The 20,179-nt window shown below is 42.6% G+C and overlaps 2 pseudogenes; one reads left to right on the top strand and one right to left on the bottom strand.

The window, feature by feature from the left end:
* LOC102819386 overlaps window positions 1-53 on the bottom strand; it is a 1,115-nt pseudogene extending 1,062 nt beyond the window's left edge.
* Window positions 54-55: 2 nt separating this feature from the next.
* On the top strand, window positions 56-15,261 carry LOC102819014 (annotated as a pseudogene).
* The last annotated feature ends 4,918 nt before the right edge of the window (window positions 15,262-20,179 follow it).

The following is a 20,179-nucleotide window of genomic DNA, read 5'->3' as shown; positions in this document are numbered from 1 at the left end:
GTGGGCGGGTCGAAAACCAGGATCTGCTCATGCTTCCCCATGGTCCCGGAGGCGGATGCTGGGAAAAGAAGTGCAGGACGCTGTGCGCCCCAGGCGTCGGTTTGCTGGTGGGGGCGGGGGGGCGACGGCCGACCGGGCTGCGGGCCGACTGGAGGACGGAACCAGGCTCTCCACTTAGAGCTCGTTTCTGCCCACTAGTTTGTTGCCTGTCCGCCCAGTTGCCCAGTGGATCAGCATCTCCCGGGCATCCCAACGGACGCAACCCCACACAGCCGCCGCCACGGCCGCCGCGCACACTGAGCCTTGGCGCCCACGTGGTTAGTAAGTATTTTAAGTTCTCTTCTCATTTAAGTTCTCTTCTCACTTTCAGGAAGTGAGGTTGTATCATCTGCATATCACAGGCTGTTAATGAATCTTCCTTCAATCCTGATGTCACCTTCTTTTTCATATAGTTCAGTTTCTCAGAGTATTTTCTCAGCATACAGATTGAATTATCAAGTATAGTGAAAGAATACAACCCTGGCGCATACTTTTCCTGATATTAAACCATTCAGTGCCCCATTGTTCTGTTCAAACAACTGCTTCCTGGTCTGTGTGCAAGTTCCTGAAGAGCACAAATAAATGTTCTGGGATACTCATTCCTCGCAGTGTTATCCATAGCTTGTAATGATACACACAGTCAAAAACCTTTGCTTAGTCAACAAAGCACAAGTAAACATCTTTCTGCCGAGACTCATCTGACGTCAGCAATGATAGTCCTTGAGCCATGTCTTCGTCTGAACCCAGGTCCCTGTCAATGCACTGTTGCAGCCATTTTTGAATTATCTTGAGCAAAATTTTACTTGCATGTAATATTAATGGTATTTTCCAATGACTTCCGCATTCTATTGGGCCACCTCTCTTTGGAATGGGCACAAATAGGAATCTCTTGCAGTCAGATGGCCAGGTAGCTGTCTTCTGAATTTCTTGGCATAGCTGAAAGAGTGCTTCCAGTGCTGTGACAGTTTGTTGAAAGATTTCAGTGTGCATTTCATCAGTTCCTGAAGCCTTGTGCTGGTTTGTCATCTTCACTTCTCCTGTACCCCAAAGATTAGAAGTTTGACTTTAATTGAAAGAATTACTAAAAGGTGGGTTTCAGCAAGAGGAAAAGTTCATCCTTGTTTCTTGATTGTAGAAGTCTGTGAGTAAAAACTTTGGATGGAGTTTCCCCATGCATAAGTTGATCTAGATGCCCTAGCTGTCTGGCAGAGCAAGGATGTCAGAGAATATGGGGACCTATTGGAAACCACGGATATCAGGCCTGAGTTGTTTTAAAACAAAAGGATGCTGTCCAAGAGAATTGCATCATAGAGAGGCACAAGAGGCTGTAAAAATACAGCTGCATATTGGGACAGGAACTCATGGTGAACATCACAGAGGGCAGCCAGAGTGTTCATCATCCTCTTGAGGGACTGCTGTGGTCAGATCACTGCTGATTCCATGGGTGTTTCTGAGGACCTTCCAATAATAGACTTCTATGAAAGGTCAGTATTTGCATGCTCACAATGAAGAGCATCCTGACTGCCACAATGGCATCAGCTCATGGGCCTCTTCTCCTTGAATTCTGCTCTCCCTTGCTTCAACTCTTGAAGATTAATATAGAAAGAAGAAGAGAACAAAATGAGGAAAACCAAAACAGTTCATGATTCCTGTTCTAGTGTTTTCAGAAGATCCTGAGAGGACAATTCTTGTAAAAGTTATTCATTGGGAAATATTTCTAGGAAAAATGGGTTGGGGAACAAAAAGAAGGGACGGAAGTAAAACAAGTATGCAATAGAAGCTGACTAAGAGATGAGGATTCTAGTAAATCCTCATTAGGAAACAGTTCCAGCAACATCAAACAAACCCAATGGTGGTGGTATTGATGCTCGTGTGGTGGTGTAACATTAAACATTAGGTCAATCCCACAGGTATGTAATAAAGACAGTGTAGGCCAGTCACACCTCAGACTTATCCCCAACAGAGAAGAGAGCTGGAGTATTCTTAACCTTGCACTTAACAGTCATTTGTTAAGAGCTTCTAGTGGGGACAAGGAGCTCTGGTAGCGTAGTGGTTACGAATTGGGCTGCGAACCGCAAGGTCCGCAGTTCGAAACTACCAGCTGCTCCGTGGGAGAAAGATGAGGCGATCTGCTCCCGTAAAGATTTACAGCCTCGGAAACCCTGTTCAGGGTCGCTATGGGTCGAAACCGACTCGACGGCACTTAACAACAACAACAACAGTGGGGACAAGTCTCTGGGTGGTTACTAACCAAAAGGTTGGCGTTTGAATCTATCCAGCAAATCAACAAGAAAGACTTGATGTTCTCCTTCTGTAACGATTACAACCACGAAAAGCCTGTGGAGCTCTGTAACCCCTGGGGTCGCCATGAGTTGGAATTGACTCAATGGCAGTGATGTCTTTGGGGCTGGTGGCTGGGGAGAACATAACTTCAAGGTTTTTCCATCTCTCTGTGTATCCAGATGAAACAGTTTGACGGCACTCTGCTGACAAAGAGACACAGGTGCTGACTGGTAAGATTAAAAACACTGGGGATCAGTGTTCATCATTGTAAAGAAATTGCTTGATATGGAAGGAATATTATCAGAAGAAACTACTTGAGAGCAGTTTGCTGACAAAGAGACACAAATGCTGGCTGGCAAGAATAAAGTTGCACTGGCAATCAGTGTTCATGATCTTAAAGGGAGTTCTTCAGGTAGAAGAAATCATACCAGACAAAAACTTGGATCTATATGAAGAAATGAAGAGCATCAGAAATGGTAAATATATGGGTAGATATAAAATAGCTTGTTTCCCCTAGAATTAGAAAACCGCATTAATTGATATGCCATTTTTATAGATCAAAAGGCTTAATGTTGTTACAATGTCAGTTCACCCAAAGTTCATTTATATATTCAGTACATTCCCAATCAAAATCCCCATAGGCTTTTTTTTCCCCTGTTAGAGAAATTGATAAGCTGATTCTAAAACTGATGTGGAAATATAAAGGACCCACAATAGATAAAGCAGTTTTGGAAATGCACAATAATGTGGGCGGACTTAACACTATAGGACTTCAAGATCTAGTACGAAGTTACAGTAAAAAACAAAACAAAACTATAGGACTTGAATAAAGATGGAATATAGATTAGTGGAACAGAATAGAAAATGCAGACATGGGTCAACACAGTTGGTTTTTGACAAAGGTGTCAAGGTAATTAAATGTGGACAAAGAGTGCTGAAATAATTATTAATGAAAAAAATGGACTCTATAACTGATCATATTGTTATTAGGTGCTGACAAATCTGTTCCAACTCATAGTGGCGCCACGTACATCAGAGGGAAAGAATTCCCGGTCCTGTTTCATCCTCACAATTGTTATGTTGAAGCCACTGTGTCAGTCCATTTCATTGAGAGTCTTCCTCTTTTTCACTTAACTTTCACTTTACCGAGTATGATGCTCTTCTCCAGGGACGGGTGTCTCCTGATAAAGTACAAGAGACCAAATCTCACTTCCAAGGAGCATTCGGCTATAAATTCTTCCAAAACAGATTTGTTTGTTCTTTTGGCAGTCCATGGTATATTCAATATTTTTCACCAACATCGTAATTCAAATTCATAAATTCTTCTTTGTTCCGTGTCCAGCTTTCACATGCATATGAGGCAATTGACAATGCCATAGCTTGGGTCAGTTACACCTTAGTCTTCAAAGTGACATCTTTGTTCTTTAACATTTTATAGAGGACTCTTGTAGCAGATTTGTCCAATGCAACATGTCTCTTGATTTCTTGACAGCTGCTTCCAAGAGCATTGATTATGGATCCAAGAAAACGAAGTCTTTGACAACTTCAGACTTTTCTCCACTTATCATGATGTCGTTCATTGGTTCAGTGCTGAGGATTTTTTTCCCCCTTTTACAATGTGGTATAATTCATCAGTAAGTACTTCAAATCCATTTTGATTTCCACAAGCAAGGTTATGTCATCTATATATCACAGTGTGGTGCCTTGAATTTACTTGATATGACTTTTCTATCCAAAGCCTTCTTAATTCCCAACAAGAGATTGAGTTGTTGTTGTTACGTGCTGTGGAGTTGATTCCGACTCATAGCGACCCTGTACAGGTTTCCGAGGCTGTAAATCTTTACAGGAGCAGAAAGCCTCATCTTTCTCCTGTAGAACAGCTGGTAGTTTCGAACTGCTGACCTTGCAGTTCGCAGCCTGATTCATAACCAGTACGCTACCAGAGCGCCTTAAGTGATTGAGTAGAACGATGCAAATAAGATATACAGGACTCTAAGACTGGGATTGGTTAGTTTTACACTCCAGCTAGATTTAAAAGGAGCCATATCAGACACAAAGACCGAAAATCCCAGTTCCATTAAGAAGGAAGAACATGAGTAGAGTGTGAGATCCCTGCCTAGGAAAACAGTGACAGCAAAGACAATAGCAGAGGTGGTGGCATGGAGAGATAGATGAGCTGCAAGCTCTAGGTCCATGGACTGGGGCAGAGGTCAAGGCATCCTGTGGCTAAGAAACCGAAGACAAGAGTGAGGCATGTCTGCAGTACGGCAGAGAAGAGGTGTTCCTGCCTCGAGAACCGCTGTGTTCTGAGCTGTTTTTTTGATCCTGAATTGTATCCTGTTCACTCCCTAATAAACCCCATAATTGTGAGTACTGTTATGAGTTCTGTGTGGCCATTACAATGGATTAGCATACCTAGATGTGAAGCAGAGAGTGCTGTGGGAGGGATGGTTAGTGTCAGAATAGGATAAAGAAGGTTGTAGGGAAGAAGCATGTATGACTTTTGCTTCATAAAAATCAGTCTTGGGCTGATTTTGAGTTTAATTCTCTTTCCCCCTTGTGAAACCAGGGAAAGTCAGATATGGTCCCCACGTGGTTTTTTGCACTCAGGATGTTATTAAGCCTTCTTCCAATCCTGATGCTACATCTGTCTTCAAATTATCCAGCCTCTTGAACTATTTACTCAGCATATAGATTGGATAAATATGGTGAAAGGATATACTCCTGGTTCACATCTTTCCTTATAAACTATTTTTAATGGTTTAAACCATGCAGTATCTCCTTGTGTTTTAACAACTGCCTCTTGGTTTATATACAGGTTCTGTGTGAGAACAATGAAGTGTTCTGGAATTTCCATTTTTCGCAATGTTATGATCTACACAGTCTTTGCATAGTCAATAAAGAACAAGCAAACATTTTTTCTGATATTCTCTGCTTTCAGCCAAGATCCATCGGACATCAGCAATGATTATCTCTCATTCCATGCCCTCTTCTAAATCTGGCTTGAATTTCTGAAACCTTCCTATCAATGTACTGCTGCAACTGTTTTTGAATGATCTGTGGCAAATGTTACTTGCATGTGAAATTAATGCTATTATTAGATAATGTCCATATTCTCTTGGGTTCCCTTTCTTTTGAATGGCCACAAATATGAACCTCTTCTAGTTGGTTGTCTACACATCGGTCTTCTAAACATTTTGGCATAGATGAGTGAGCACCTCCATTGCTACATTCATTTCTTGAAGCATTTGAATTGGTATTCACTCCATCAGTTCCTGGCATCTCGTTCTTATCCAATCCCTTCAATGCAGCTTGGTTTTCTTCCTTCTATATCATTGATTCTTCATTATATGCTATCACTTCAAATGGTTGAATGTTGACCAGTTCATTTTGATACAGTGCTTCTTTGTATGCCTTCCATATTCTTTTGTTGCTATTAGCATCATTCAATATTTTGTTCATAAAATCCTTTGATATTACAACTCTAGGCTTGAATTTTTCTTCAGTTCTTTCCCTTTTGATTTTCTAACTCCAGATTTCATAATAATACCTTACTTCATCTTTTCAAGTTGCCGTTTGAAATGTTCTGTTTGGCTCTTTTATGTCATCATTTCTTCCATTTGCTTTAGCTTCTCTTTGTTCAAGAGCAAGTTTCAGAGTCTCTTCTGACATGCATTTTGGTTGTTTTCTTTCTTCCCTGTCTTTTTAATAGTCCATACCTCCTCTGCTCTTTGGTCATTAGTATTCAATCTAATCTATTTTTCAGATCATTTCTTAATTTAGGTGGTATATACTCAGTGTCAGATTTTGGCTTTCAGGGACTGTTTTAATTTTCTTAAACTTTGTTCCATTCATGTCATTCAGGTTGACTCTACTCTGAGGAGGCAACTCTCCCCCAATCATGTTTTGAGTGCCTTTCAATCTGAGGGGCTCATCTTCCAGCACTGCATCATACAATCTTTTACTACTAGTCGTAAGTTTTCAGTGGCTGGCCTTTCAGAGATGGTCTGCTTTCCTTCTCCTAGTCTGTCTTAGTCTAGAAGCTCCACTGAAACCTATTTGTTGTGGGTGACCTTGCTGATATTTGAAATATTGGTGGCATAGCTTGTGACATCACAGCAACATAGAAGCCACCACAGTACAACAAATTGACAGATGAGTGGTGGCATACTGATCATACACTTATACATAAAAACTGATCCTCTGGTAGCGTAGTGGTTACGAATTGGGCTGCAAACCTTAAGGTCAGCAGTTCGAAACTACCAGCCGCTCCACGGGAGAAAGCTGAGGCTTTCTGCTCCCATAAAGATTTACAGCCTCGGAAACCCTGTATAGGGTCGCTATGGGTCGGAACCGACTCGACGGCACATAACAACACCATAAGCATTTTAGAAGAAGCATAGCAGAATATCTTTGCAACTTTGTATATGCAAATAGTTCTCAGCTAGGACACAAAAATGTGAGTCATAATAGAAAACAATTGATAAATTGGACTTCATAAAGATAAAAAACAAACAAAACTGCTCCTTGTAGGACATTAATAAAATTAAAAGACAAGCTGCTGACAGGTAGAAAATATTCATAGTACTTACATCTGATAAAGGACTTGCATCAAGAACATATAAAGCCTTTTTTACAAGTAAATAATAACACAAGAGATTTTAAAATGTGCAATCTTTTGAACAGAAATTTCTCAAAAGAAGATATATTTTAATGTACAGGTCAATAAGTCTATAAAAAGATGTTCAACATCATTAGTCATCAGGGAAATGCAAATTAAAACTGCAATAAAATACTGCAACAGACCAATATATTAATCACTTGCCGTTGACTGAATTCTGACTCATAGAAGCCCTGTATAGGATTTCTGAGACCATCCGTCTTTACAGAAGCAGAAAGCCTTAACTTTCTCCCATGGAGCAGCTGGTTTGAACTGATGACCTTGAGATTAGCAGTTCAGTGCTTATGTACAATGCCGCTAGGGTTCCTTTCACAGACGGCTCGTTGTTGTTAAGTGCCGTCAAATTGGTTCTAACTCATAATAATCCTGGAATGGGTTTCCGAAGAGTAGCTGATGAATTTGAACCACTGACCTTTTGACTAGTAGTCCAGTGCTTATCCTAAAGTACCACAATTAGAATGAATAAAATTAAAAATCTAGAAAATATCAACTATAGATGAGAATGTGTGATAACTGAAATTTTCATACATTACGTTTAGGAAAGTATAATGGTACAAAGACTTTGGAAATAGTTTATAAATTTCCTAGGAATTTGAGCACATACTTACCAGTTTTTGTTGTTTTTAGGTGCCGTCTAGTAGGTTCCAAGTCATAGTGACCCTGTTGCGCAACAGAACAGAACACGGCCTAGTCCTGCGCCATCCTCACAGTCACTGTTACACTTGGGCCCACTGCTGCTGCCTTTGTGTCATTCCAGCTCTTTGTGAGTCTTCCTCTTTACCAAGCATGATGTCCTTCTCTAGGGACTGGTCCCTCCTGATCACATGTCTGAAATATGAGACACGACGGCTCACCATCCTGGCTTCTAAGAAGCATCCCGGCTGTGTTTCTTCCAACACAGATTTGTTTATTCTTCTCCATGGTACTTTAAAAAAAAGTTTTTTTATTGTGAATTGAGTGATAGTTTACATGGGAGAACATTGATCTTACACTCATTATTTCATTGCAATGATTACAATTGCTGTGCATCATCAGCTTCTATACCCTTTTTTTTTTTTGCACATGGGAGTGGGGGTTGGGGAGGATGTACACCAAAACACTCAGGAATATGTAACAATTTAAACAGCCAAAGGGTACATTTTGTAAGCCTGCCTCCTGGCTACCAGCACTCAGTCTTTCTTTTTCCATGAGTCTGCTCTCTTTCTCCATGTCCTCATCTCTGCCTCCATCTCTGGTATTGCTGCTTCTCTGGATAGGGTCCCACATTCCACTCATACTCTTCTCCCTTAATGGTCCTAGAATCCTCTGTTCCTGGACTGTTTCATGGTACCGTTACTATTCTTCCATGAATGTTGATAGTGGATTTATTACAAGACAGTAATCCCTCTGTTATGTACTTACCCATGAGAAATGAAAATACATGTCCAAATAAAGAGTTGTACCAAATGTTTATAGTAACTCTATTCATTATAGGTAAAATCTGGAAACAACATAAATGTCTATCAATATATGAATGGATAAGCAAATTGTGATATATCCATACAATGGACTGTTACTTAGCAATAAAATCAATGGACTATTGATATTACATGAATGAATTTGAAAAACACTATGACAAGTGAAAGAAGCTAGATCTCAAAAGCATACATATTATATAATTCCAGTTATTTGAGAGCTATAGAAAAGAAAAAAAGGATAAGTAAAAAATTATTACTATAAAATCATAAAAACCTTATTAAACAGAAATATCAAAATGTGAAGCTATTGTTTCTCGATATAGTCTATATCTATGTCTGTACATTTGGAAGGCAGAGTCTCCATCTTTCTAGCCCTTCCCCAAAGAATTCTGTGCTTTGATTTACACCAGTCAAAATGACCGCTTTTGGCCTCCTCAGGGTACTCAAATTGTGTTCCTTTTCAAGGCTCTTCAAGTTTAAGGAACAAAAAATAGTTTGAAGGGGCAACGTGATGTCTGGAAGGTGAATGGGGTAAAGTTTCCCACTAAACTTCTCATAGTTTTCTCATAGTTTGAGGGCTCTTGTTACCCTCAAAGAATGCATAGGTGCATTGTTGTGATGAAAAACAATTTCTCACACAATTTTTTTTAAAAGCTTTTATTGTGTATTGAGTGAGTGAAGACTTACAGATGATCAGTTTTACATTCAGTAAATCATTGTAACGATTACAATCCGTTTAGCACCCTTAGCCAACAGTATTTGCCTCTATTACCTTTTTTCTTTTTTAATGTACACATGTTGTTACATAATGTATACATGTTAAGTACCATGGAGTCGTTTCTGACTCAGTGACCCTACAAAGGGTTTCTGAGGCTGTAAATCTTTAGGGGAGCAGACCTCCTCATCTTTCTCCTGTGGAACCGCTAGTAGTTTTGAACTGCCAACCTTGAGGTTAGCAGTCCGATTCGTAACCACTACGCTGCCAGAGCTCCTTAATGTACACATACCACATTGAAAATATGTATTCATTTAAATGTCCAAAAGGTACATTTTGCAAGCCAGCCTCCTGCCCGCAGGCACTCTGCTTTTCTCATTCCGTGGACCTATAGACCTCTGCTGCTCTGTATTTCTACACCATCCCCTCTGATGCCATCTTTGTTGTTGATGTCTCTGGTTAAGATCCCTCACTGGTTAGGATCCCTAACTCCTCTCAAGTTTTTCTCTCTTGATGGTCCTCTGTTCCTGAAATGACAGATTAACTGTTCCCCCCTTATAGTTGCACTTTTTCTACATTTATAGTTGTGACACACGCCATTAGACCTGATAACAATTACTCACAATTGAATCATAAAATTCTATCCCCTTCATCACCAGACCCATCTGGACAAGAGAAAAACGATTCAGTAGGGTTTTTGAATTACTCTCCTCATTCTGACACTAAGCACCTTCATGAAAGCTTGTAAGGCAGGCACTTTGTGCCTTTACAATAACCCCTCCCCCCACAATTTTGATAGCTGAAGTCTAAGTTGCCCATCCCTATCAACCCAGTGTACTGAGGAGACATGCTTGATCCTAGAAATGAAGAATCCTTCCCTGTTCACAGTTGGAATTTTGGGCAGCTTCGTCCATAAGCAAAGGTCCAGTTGATGAGGTTATAGCAATTTATGCTTGTTCCCTGTATCATACTTCTTTATCTTCCTCGGGTCGAATTCTGGTCAGTAAGCCATCCAAGCTAGGTCAAATAGCTACTGTCTGCAAGTTTGGGAGTTCTCACATGCCTCCCCTCTTTTCAGACCAGCTGGCTACTTCATACAATTTTGTTGGCGTTTTTCTTACCAGTTCAGTTCCCTGAAAACTTTTTCATAATAAGACACCATGATTGTCATGTATCCTTGAAGAAAATCTCTCCAGATTATCCCTTTGAAATTCCCCCACCAAACCTCCAAAAGAAAACAAAAGAGTCACTGTAAGCTTCAGAGCAGAGACTTTAAATTTAACAAACAATCTTGGGGATAAGGAAAACCTGATGTCTAGAACTGCCACACTGTTGTTTGTTACTATCCTGTTGGTTCTGACAATGTGATCTTATGAGCTGGTATGAGGACTGATACCCCCACTCCCCAAGCCCTTTCTACCCCCCACCTCCCCAGGAAGCTAGAGCCAGGACTCAGACTGGTTTTGAGCAAGAGCAGAGAAATGGTCTCCTTTGGACCCAGGTGTTCAACGATACCAATAACTCTGGGAAACTGAGGCAGGAAGTGAAAGTAGTTCTGGAGTAGAGGAAAAAGAAAAAACTACACCCTAACCCCTCTGGTGTGGTTCTCCTACCCAACTGGTAAAAATGAAGAAGCCAGGGTAACTAGAAGGAAGAGGGCGCACCCTGGAGGAGACAAAACTGTCTCCAGCCCATCTCCCATACACACATGAGCAATCTGCCTTTGATCCAATTTAAATGCATCCTCATTATTATTCATTGTTCAAAGTAAGGGAAGTGAGATATTGTAGATTTCAGTGCTTGGGCTTTCAGATATAAAAACCAGTAGTAGGACACCAGTCACTGGTGTGGATCCTTCTTGATCACCTCTGACCCTAGTTCTTCCCAATTCTGGTTACTGTGCTTCACGAAGAACCCAAGAATCACACCTCCAGACTTTTCACAGGTAAATGGTCTGAGATAGGTGGGAGTTAGGGGGTAGGGAGGGTTTGGAAACAGAGAGGGGGGATTTGGGTCTTGTGTAGAACTAAATGGGAAGAAATATAAAGAGGATAATTGGGGATTTAATTACTAAGTGGAGATTTGAGACTATTCTCTCCACTGGATTTTTTATTGCATTACAGCAGCTTCAATTCTCAGCTACAAACTCTTACTCAAATTAGTCCCATTTCTGGACCAATCCCGGCCCTATCTTCAGCCCCAACATTAGTCCCAGTCCTAGTCCCCAACACTAACCTAAAGAAACTCCAGCTACTCCTTTAACTGGAGTCCTGGTTAATGCGCTGGGCTGCAAAGCTGTTTGAACTGCAAAGTCGGTGGTTCAAGCTCACCAGTCACTCCTTGGAAACCCTATACAGGGTCACTATGGGTCGGAACTGACTCGACGGCACTTCACAACAACTCCTTTTAACTAGAATCCTGGTGTGGTGCTATGGGTTAATGTGCTGGACTGCAAAGTTGTTTGAACTGCAAGGCTGGAAACCCTATACAGGGTCGCTATGGGTCGGAACCGAGTCAGCGGCAGTTAGCAACAGCAGCAACTCCTTTAACTTCAATCTGAGCTTTAACTTCAGATACAACATGAATCTTTACACCAGTCCCAGTCAAAAGGTGATCTTCAATCCTATTCTTTCTCCAGTTTCAGGGCCAAGCTTTGGGGCCAGCTCCATCCATGGTCCAACATGCATACTGACCCCAATCCTAGCATAAGACACAATCTTAATTCTAGCCCTCCAAATCAGATCCAGTCATCGTAACAACTTTAGTTTCAACCTTATCTTCAATTCCAAAATCAACCCAATCCCCAGTCCTGACTCCATTCCCTACCTCAGCTGCAAACTCAGGTCCATTCCCATTCCTAGTCCTCCCTTTGGGCTCATTCTCAACCAGAACCTCATCTCTTACTGTAACTCCAACTCTCCATCTCAGTTCCAACTCTAGTCTAAGCCTGTCCCTTGGCCATGCTCCTACCCCAGCCAGGCCATTGTCCCTGCTTTCATTTCAGCTCTGCAAGCCTCAGAGACAGTGTGGGTCCAAGCATGTCAATGAAATATGAACACCTCCAACCCCTGGAGAGGGAGGAGAGAAGCCAGAAGTTTAGGAATGGTAAGAGGGAATGAGGCCTCAGAGAAGCAGTGTCTCATAAAGCACACTTTCCATATGTCTAGGACGGATTCTCTGTCACCATGAATACAGGTGGGGTCCCTGCTCTTGAGGGGGTCAGGGTCCAGCTTCTGTTGATCCCCATCTGAAAAGAGGATCTGAGGTTCTCACAGTGACAGGGACAGGGAGGATTACATGTGACCTGGTTATCTGGGCTCTGTGGGGAGGGGATTAAGAGCTAGAGTGGGGTGAGGGGGTGATGAGTAGTTGGGTTTGGAAGGGACACTCATTTACTTACCTGCTATTACAGGTGAGTGTGAGGGCATGGAAAACCTCCAGTTCTCTGTGTCCTCCTGTGACCTCTCTGAGTGGTAATGATAGACCCTTTTACATGTCACCATTGTCCCAGCCTGTGCACACCTATGAGGTGGGAGGGGGTCTTGAGTATTGTGGTGGTCCACAATGGAGAAAGTCAAAGGCCTGAACATACCCCATCCCACGATCCACCTGGTCCAGCCCTCCCCCTAGCTTGCCTGTGCCCATTGATTCCTAGACAGCTTTCCCAGCCATCTTCTCCTGTCCCTCCCAGGTCCTGTGCTCCCCTCCTCCTGACACCCTCTCCTCCTACAGGGCTGTGTCTTCTTCAATCCTTCCTGCAGCGTTTCTGCTCTGGATCCTACCTACACCTGTTCTCCCTGGGCCTCAGCCTCCTCCTGTTTATCATCATCTGTGTGATCGGATCACAAAGTGAGGGTCACAGGGGGGAGCGATGGGACAATAATGAGGTGCAGTGTTGAGACAATGATGGGGACGGTGATGAGGATCATGGCAGGGGCAATGATGGGCATAGTGACCATAGCAAGGCAATTATGGGGACAACAACCAGGGTTATGACCATGGCAATACTGCCAAAGTCATTCGAGCCATAATGGGGCTACTGCGTGATGAAATGGTGGAGGCATGAATGGGGTGATGAAAGTGGTGAGGACAGCGATGGAGGGCACCGATGGAGACGGTGAAGAATCCATGATAAGGATGGTTGTAGACATGCTGAAGTTCGACAAAAAGGGTTGATTTCTGCTTCTATCACTTATTAGTTGAGTAATGCAGAAAAATTAAGAGTCCATGGGTACCGTAAATAGTTTTATGTTCAACTGCCAACCTAAAGGTTGATGGTTTGAATCCACCAAAGGTTCTGAGGCAGAAAGGTCTGATAATCTGCTTCTGTAAACAAAACAAAACAAACAACTTTATAGAACAGTTCTATTCTGCACATAAGGTTGCCAAGAATTGGAAACAACTTGACAGCAATGGGTAAACAAATCATTTAATCTCTAAGCCTCTGTTTCCCCATCTGCAATGTGGGATAACAATAGTGCCTGCATGAGGATTGAATCTGACGCATGTGAAGTCCCCTGCTCAGCGTCTATCTAGCACAGAATGAGGACACCATCAATTTTGACTCTGATTGGCCCATCCCACTAATCAGTTCCCAAGCTTCAGTGGGACCTGTCGACCCTGAGAACAACTTCCCTCAATTTCACATCAAACATCACAGATGAGATCAAGGCACTGAAAACCGAGGGTGAGCTGGGGATTGTGGGTAGGGCTGGCTGGGAGAGAGAGTGGGAGCTGACTCCTGGGTACTGACCTCCCTGTGCTCCAGATGACCGTTCTCAAGGATTGCTAACGACTTTGAGAGCTGAGGTGGAGAAACACAAGGAACAGCTACAAGCAGGTGAGAGACCTTCCGAGAGTATGTGCGGAAGGGTGGGGGCTGGGAGTTTAGGACAAAGCGGGGGTGGGGGGGGTGCAGCCTAATGGGTGCTGAGCTGGACTTCCTTCCAGCCCAAAGCTTGAAGGACAAGGTGACTACTCTGGAGAGCATGCTGGATACACAGATGCAGGAAGTCAAAACAGGTCAGAGACCCCTGCTCCTCTCTACCTTGAGAAGGTTTTGGTAGGCATGATGATTCCTTAGCTGAGGTCTATGTATGAGCACCTGACCTCCAGGGACTCACTGAGCAGAAGCCACACTCAGGACACTGTCTCCACTGCCCATCTGTCTGTGTTCCAGGTCATTCTAACATTGTCCTGGCATTCCAGCAGCTGGTGAAAGACATGAAATCCCTGTCTTGTCAAATGGCCGCTGTAAAGAGCAATGGTGAGGAGTGTGTGTGGAAGCACCTGGCCCCACATTTCTGTACATAAGTAGCTGTGTGCCATCTCAGAGCCACACCACCTCTCTGCCTCCTCAGGCTCTCAGAAAACCTGCTGTCCCATTAACTGGGTGGAGCACGAAGACAGCTGCTACTGGTTCTCTCGCACTGGGAAACCCTGGCACGAGGCACAGAGGTACTGCCAGCTGTTGGACTCCCACCTGGTGGTAGTTAACTCATGGAATGAACAGGTGAGGGCCCCAGAAAACCTTATTTGGGAGGGTGGTTGATCTTGGGAGAAGTCACCAGCATCCTCTTCTCCCTAGAATTTTATCAAGTTCCACACAGGCTTTATAAACACGTGGATGGGCCTCACCGATGAAAATGGGCCCTGGACATGGGTGGACGGTACTGACTACCAGACAGGCTTCAAGTGAGTGTGTGTGTTCTCCCACAGCCCTGTTCCCTCTGCTCAGCCTGGCTGGTCCCAGGGACTCCTCAGGACTTGGCTAAGGGTGGACCTCCTGGGTTATACCCACATGTGTTCTGTCTCCTCAGAAACTGGAGGCCAGAACAGCCAGACAACTGGTATGGCCTTGGAGGAGGCGAGGACTGTGCCCACTTCACTGACAATGGTGGCTGGAATGATAACACTTGCCAGAAACTCTTCCGCTGGGTCTGTGAGACAAAGGCAAACAAAACCAGCTAGGAACCACCTCTCCCCTTAATTTATTTCCTCAGTGCTTTGACCTGGCCAATGAAGGGTTTTAGGATTGGGAATTCTCCTATCTGTGAGCCTCCACCTTCTCAGAGATTTTCATCTAGAAATTTAGGGACAGGGGGAAGGATGGTGTTTGGAGGTATGGGAAGATTGAAATCTGTCATTTTACATAATTTACATTAAAGATTATTATTGTTAACTTTTTAAAAGCAAAACAAGAGAAATAAATTATCTTAAAAATTCTAGGAGTTGTCTGATTATTGGAACTAGGATTGGAAGTCTGCTGGTTGGCATTAGGAAGCCTTGGGTAGGAAGAATGGTTTCATGGGAACTGCAAAGACTTGAGTCAGGTGACCTGGGTCAGGAGCCAGCTTTGTTATTTACTGGTATGGGAGTTTGAGCAGCTTGTCTCCTCTCTGGGTCTCAGCTCTAAACTAGTATCACTACTGGGAGTCATTCTCTGCAGCAATGCCCGCAGGAATGGAGTCACCTTGATGTGTGGAATACTTCAAAAGCCTTGATCAAAACTTATTGCCGGATGTTGGATTCCTTACAGTATACAGAGTAGCAGCCACAGACAGGCTCATTTGTTGTTGCTGTTGTTGTGAAGTGCTGTCAAGTTGATTCCGACCCATAGCGACCCTGTATAGGGTTTCCAACGAGCAGCTGGTGTGCTTAAACTGCCAACCTTGCAGTTCAAATGGCTTTGCAGTCTGGCACATTAACCCACAGTGCCACACCAGGACTCCAGAAAGGCTCACTTTTGTTGTTGTTAAGTGCCGTTGAGTCAGTTCCTACCCATAGCGACCCTGAACAGGGTTTCCAAGGCTGTAAATCTTTACGGGAGCAGAGTTCTGGTAGCGTAGTGGTTATGAAACGGGCTGCAAACCACAAGGTCAGCAGTTCGAAACTACCAGCTGCTCCGCTGGTTTGGTTGGTGTGGTGCAATGGATCATTTTTATATGGCCTTTCTGCCATGATCTTGTAACGTGCATGTAAATATGTAAATATTATGTAAATAACTTGCATGTGGTCCACCAAAGGGGTTGGACAGCTTGTTAATAATGCAAATGTGGTACATGGCATCTTGAGGGGGCCAGACTATGCAAATAAGGTATGTTGTTGTTAAGTGCCAGCGAGTCAATTCTGACTCAGAGTGACCCGGTATAAGATTTCTGAGGAGCGGCTGGTGGGTTTTAACTGCTGACCTTGTGGTTCACAGTCCAGTGCTGATCCTCCACACCAGGAATCCAAATAAGGTATATGGAACCCTAAAGAGAGGATTGATCAGTTTTACCATTGAGCTAGGCTTAAGAGAGCCAATCCCAGAGCAAAGAGGAATTCATTACCACCAAGAATAAGAGTTGGGAGTAGAACATATCCTTTGGATCTGGGTTAAGAACCTTCTAGACCCAGGAAACAGAGAAAGCAAGGGTTGTAACACCGAACACAGCATGAGATGGTGAGAAGAAGCAGCAGAACCAGGAGACTGATGTGAGATGGCATGGTGGGCTTCCCAGGCCACAGACCAAGGTGGCTATAGCAGATATGCTGACCCATGGAGCAAGAGTGCTGAATGTCTTCAAGCAGAATGGGGTACTTTTAGGCATTTATTGGAGGCGCTAAGGAGCTTTGTAACACTTGCCTGAGCTCAACAGGGGCCTAGGGCCAGAGAAGGCCTGTGTGTGGGCACGGTGAGAAGAAACTGTCCTGACAGAAGAACTGTATCCTGATTTGTTCCTGATCCTGAACTGTTACCTGTGACTTCCCTAATAAACCCCATAATCATGAGTATTGTCTGTGAGTTCTGTGTGGCTCTCAGTTATCTAGTAGTGCTATAGCAGAAATACCACAAGTGGATGGCTTTAACAAAAAGAACTTTACTCCCTTACCATTTAGAATGCTGGAAGTCAGAATTCAGAGCACTGACTCTAGAGAAAGGCCCTTGTGTCTTTTCAGCATCTGTAGGCACAGTGTTCCTTGGAGATCTCCATGTGTCTTGGCATCAGTTTTTCCCTGGATCTAGGCACCTCACAGTACAAGAACCCAATTCCAAATGATGCACACCACTCCCTGCTCTTTCTTAGTGGTGGTGGGGGTGGTGGTAGCATATTGTGGAGTCGGTTCCGACTCATAGTGACCCTGTAGAGGGTTTCCGAGGCTGTAAATCTTTAGAGGAGCAGAAAGCCTCATCTTTCTCCCATGGAACGGCTGGTAGTTTCAAACTGCTAACCTTGAGGTTAGCAGCCCAACTCGTAACCACTACGCTACCAGAGTTCCTTAGGTCCCTCTTTATCTACTCATTTCTCTCTCCTTTTATATTTCAAAAGAGATTGACTCAAGATACAGTCTAATCCTATCGATTGCGATTGCTTCCTGCCTCATTACCATCTCAGAAGTGAGGATTTACACCACATAAGAGAATTACATCAGGTCACATCCTGGGGGAAGGGACTACATTATATCAGAACTCATCATGGGGAATGGTTACATTGTAACTGCTACACTGCTGAAAATTCTGGTCCAGCCAAATCGACACAAAATTCTAACCATCGCAGTGGCCATTGCAATGAATGATAAAACCCAACACAGAGAAATAGAGTGTTATGGGAGGGCTGGCTGGTGGTAGAATTGATAGAAAGATTGTAGAGAGGAGGTATGTCTCATCTCCACCCTCACAGGAATCAGTTTGGACTCTTGATCTTGATTCTTCTTCCTCTTGTGAAGCTAGAGGAAGTCAGACACTCTCATCGTGAAATAGAATGCAGTTAGTATGGTTAAGTGTCATTTTACAAAATGTTATGTCAGTAGTAAGGAGCTCTGGTAGCGTAGTGGTTACAAACCGGGCTGCGAATCTCAAGGTCAGCAGTTCGAAACTACCAGCTGCTCCGCGGGAGAAAGATGAGGCTTTCTGCTCCCGTAAAGGTTTACAGCCTCGGAAATCATGTACAGGGTCGCTATGGGTCAGAACTGACTCGATGACACTTAACAACAACAACAATGTCAGTAGTACATCTACAAATTCATGAATTAATTGAATAAATATTTGTGAGTACCTAGTACTTGCCAGGAACTGAGGCTTCAGAAGAGAATAAAACACAAATATAAATATGTGTGTGTGTGTGCAGAAGAAGCTTGTGTGTATGTTTTGGTTCACATTGTAAAATTTGTCTCTTAATGTGGGTTATTGTGGAGTCCTGGTGTGGTGCTGTAGGATAAGCACTGGACTGTTATAGTAAAAAAAAAAATATTTTTAAGCTACTGATTTGGTAGCTTGGAAAGAATGTTAAGATATTACTGTGAGTGGTTGCTTTCTGTGGGTTTCAGGGAAGGACAAGCCTCTAGCTGAATCCCCTTTCAGCACAAGTGAAACCATCAGCAATTTTATAAAAAGATTCTCTGCCTGAAGGCAACAATCTTAATTCAGTGAAGTCAGAAAATCATGGACAATATCATTAACCATTGTTGTTGTTAAGTGTTGCCGAGTTGGTTCCAACTCATAGCAACCCTGTATAGGACTTCTAGGGAGCAGCGGGTTTGAGCTGCCTAAGTTGTGGTTAGCAGTCCAGTGCTTATCCTGTAGCACCACACTAGGACTCCCATTAACCATTTATTGTTGTTGCTGTTGTTAAGGACTGTTGAGTTGTTTCTGACTCATAGTGACCCTGTATAGGGTTTCGGAGGAGTGACTGGTGAGCTTGAACTGCTGACCTTGTGGTTCAAACTGACTTTGCAGTTCGGCGCATTGGTTAATGCAGTGCCACACCAGGGAGATGAAAATTAAAAGTGCAATGAGATACTACCTCATCTTTGTTAGAACAGCAATGATTGAAAAAATGGAAAACAACAGGTGTTGACGAGGTTGTGAAGAAAATGCAGCCTTCATCCATTACTGGTGGGATGTAAAACTACAGCCATTGTGGAAGACAGTTTGGTGGTTCCTCAAAAATTTGAGTGTAGAATTACCATATGATTTAGCAATCCCAAGTCTTGGTATATATAACCCAGGAAAAGTAAAATAGGAATACAAACAGAAACCTGTACACCAACATTCTTTTTAAATTTTTTTATTGTGAATTGAGTGAAGGTTTACAAGTAAGATTTTAGTTTTGCATTCAACAAATCATATGTTTAGTTTTAGCTCAATGATTGCGATCCCCTCCATGCCACAATAGTTATCTTGCTTTCTCCCTGTGGTTGTTTTTGTTATGTGCCATCGAGTCAGTTCTAACTCATGGTAACCCTATACAGGGCTTCCAAGGAGTGGCTGTTGATATTGAACCACTGACAATTTGTTCTAGATTTTCAAAATTATTGGAATACAATTCTTCATAGTATTTATCCTTTTTCTTTTTATTGGTTCTGTTGTGATGTCACCCATATTGTTTCTTATGCATACTGTATCTTCTCCTTCTTAATTCACTTATTTCTGCTCTAATCATCATTATTTCTTTTCCTCTGGTGACTGTAGTTTCTTAGCTGGCCTTTCCCCAATTGTTGGAGATGTGTTAATGTGTTGATTTTATTTTTTTTCTTCTTTTGGGATATGTGCATTTATTGCTATAAATTGCCCTCTAAGCACTGCTTTTGCTGTGTCCTACAGGTTTTGGTATATTGTATTCATTCTCATTTGAGTCAAGGAAGTGTTTTATTTTTGTTATTGTTGTTCTAGTACCCATTAGCTTTTCAGCAGGGTGTTATACAGTTTCCATGTATTTGCTTTTATTTCCTTGATCTTTCTGTTGGTGATTTCTAATTTTTAAACTTTGTGATCTAAAAAGATGCTTTGTAGTATTTTGAAGTCTTAATTTTATTGAGACTTGCTTTGTGACACTACATATGGTTTATTTTAGAGGATATTGTAGGTACCCTGGGAAAAAATGTGTATTGTGCTGTTTGTTGGGTTGCGTGTTCTGTGTAAATGTTGGTTGATTGTGTTGTTTCGTTCTTCTGTGTCTCTGTTGAGTTTCTACTTAGTTTTTCTGTCTTTTATCAAAAGAGGTATATTCAAATCTCCTCCAA

Source organism: Chrysochloris asiatica, unplaced genomic scaffold (genome assembly GCF_000296735.1).
Source record: "Chrysochloris asiatica unplaced genomic scaffold, ChrAsi1.0 scaffold00054, whole genome shotgun sequence".
Classification (NCBI taxonomy): Eukaryota; Metazoa; Chordata; class Mammalia; order Afrosoricida; family Chrysochloridae; genus Chrysochloris; species Chrysochloris asiatica.
Note: the sequence above shows the minus strand (reverse complement) of the source record. Positions and strands in the feature narration are given on the sequence as shown.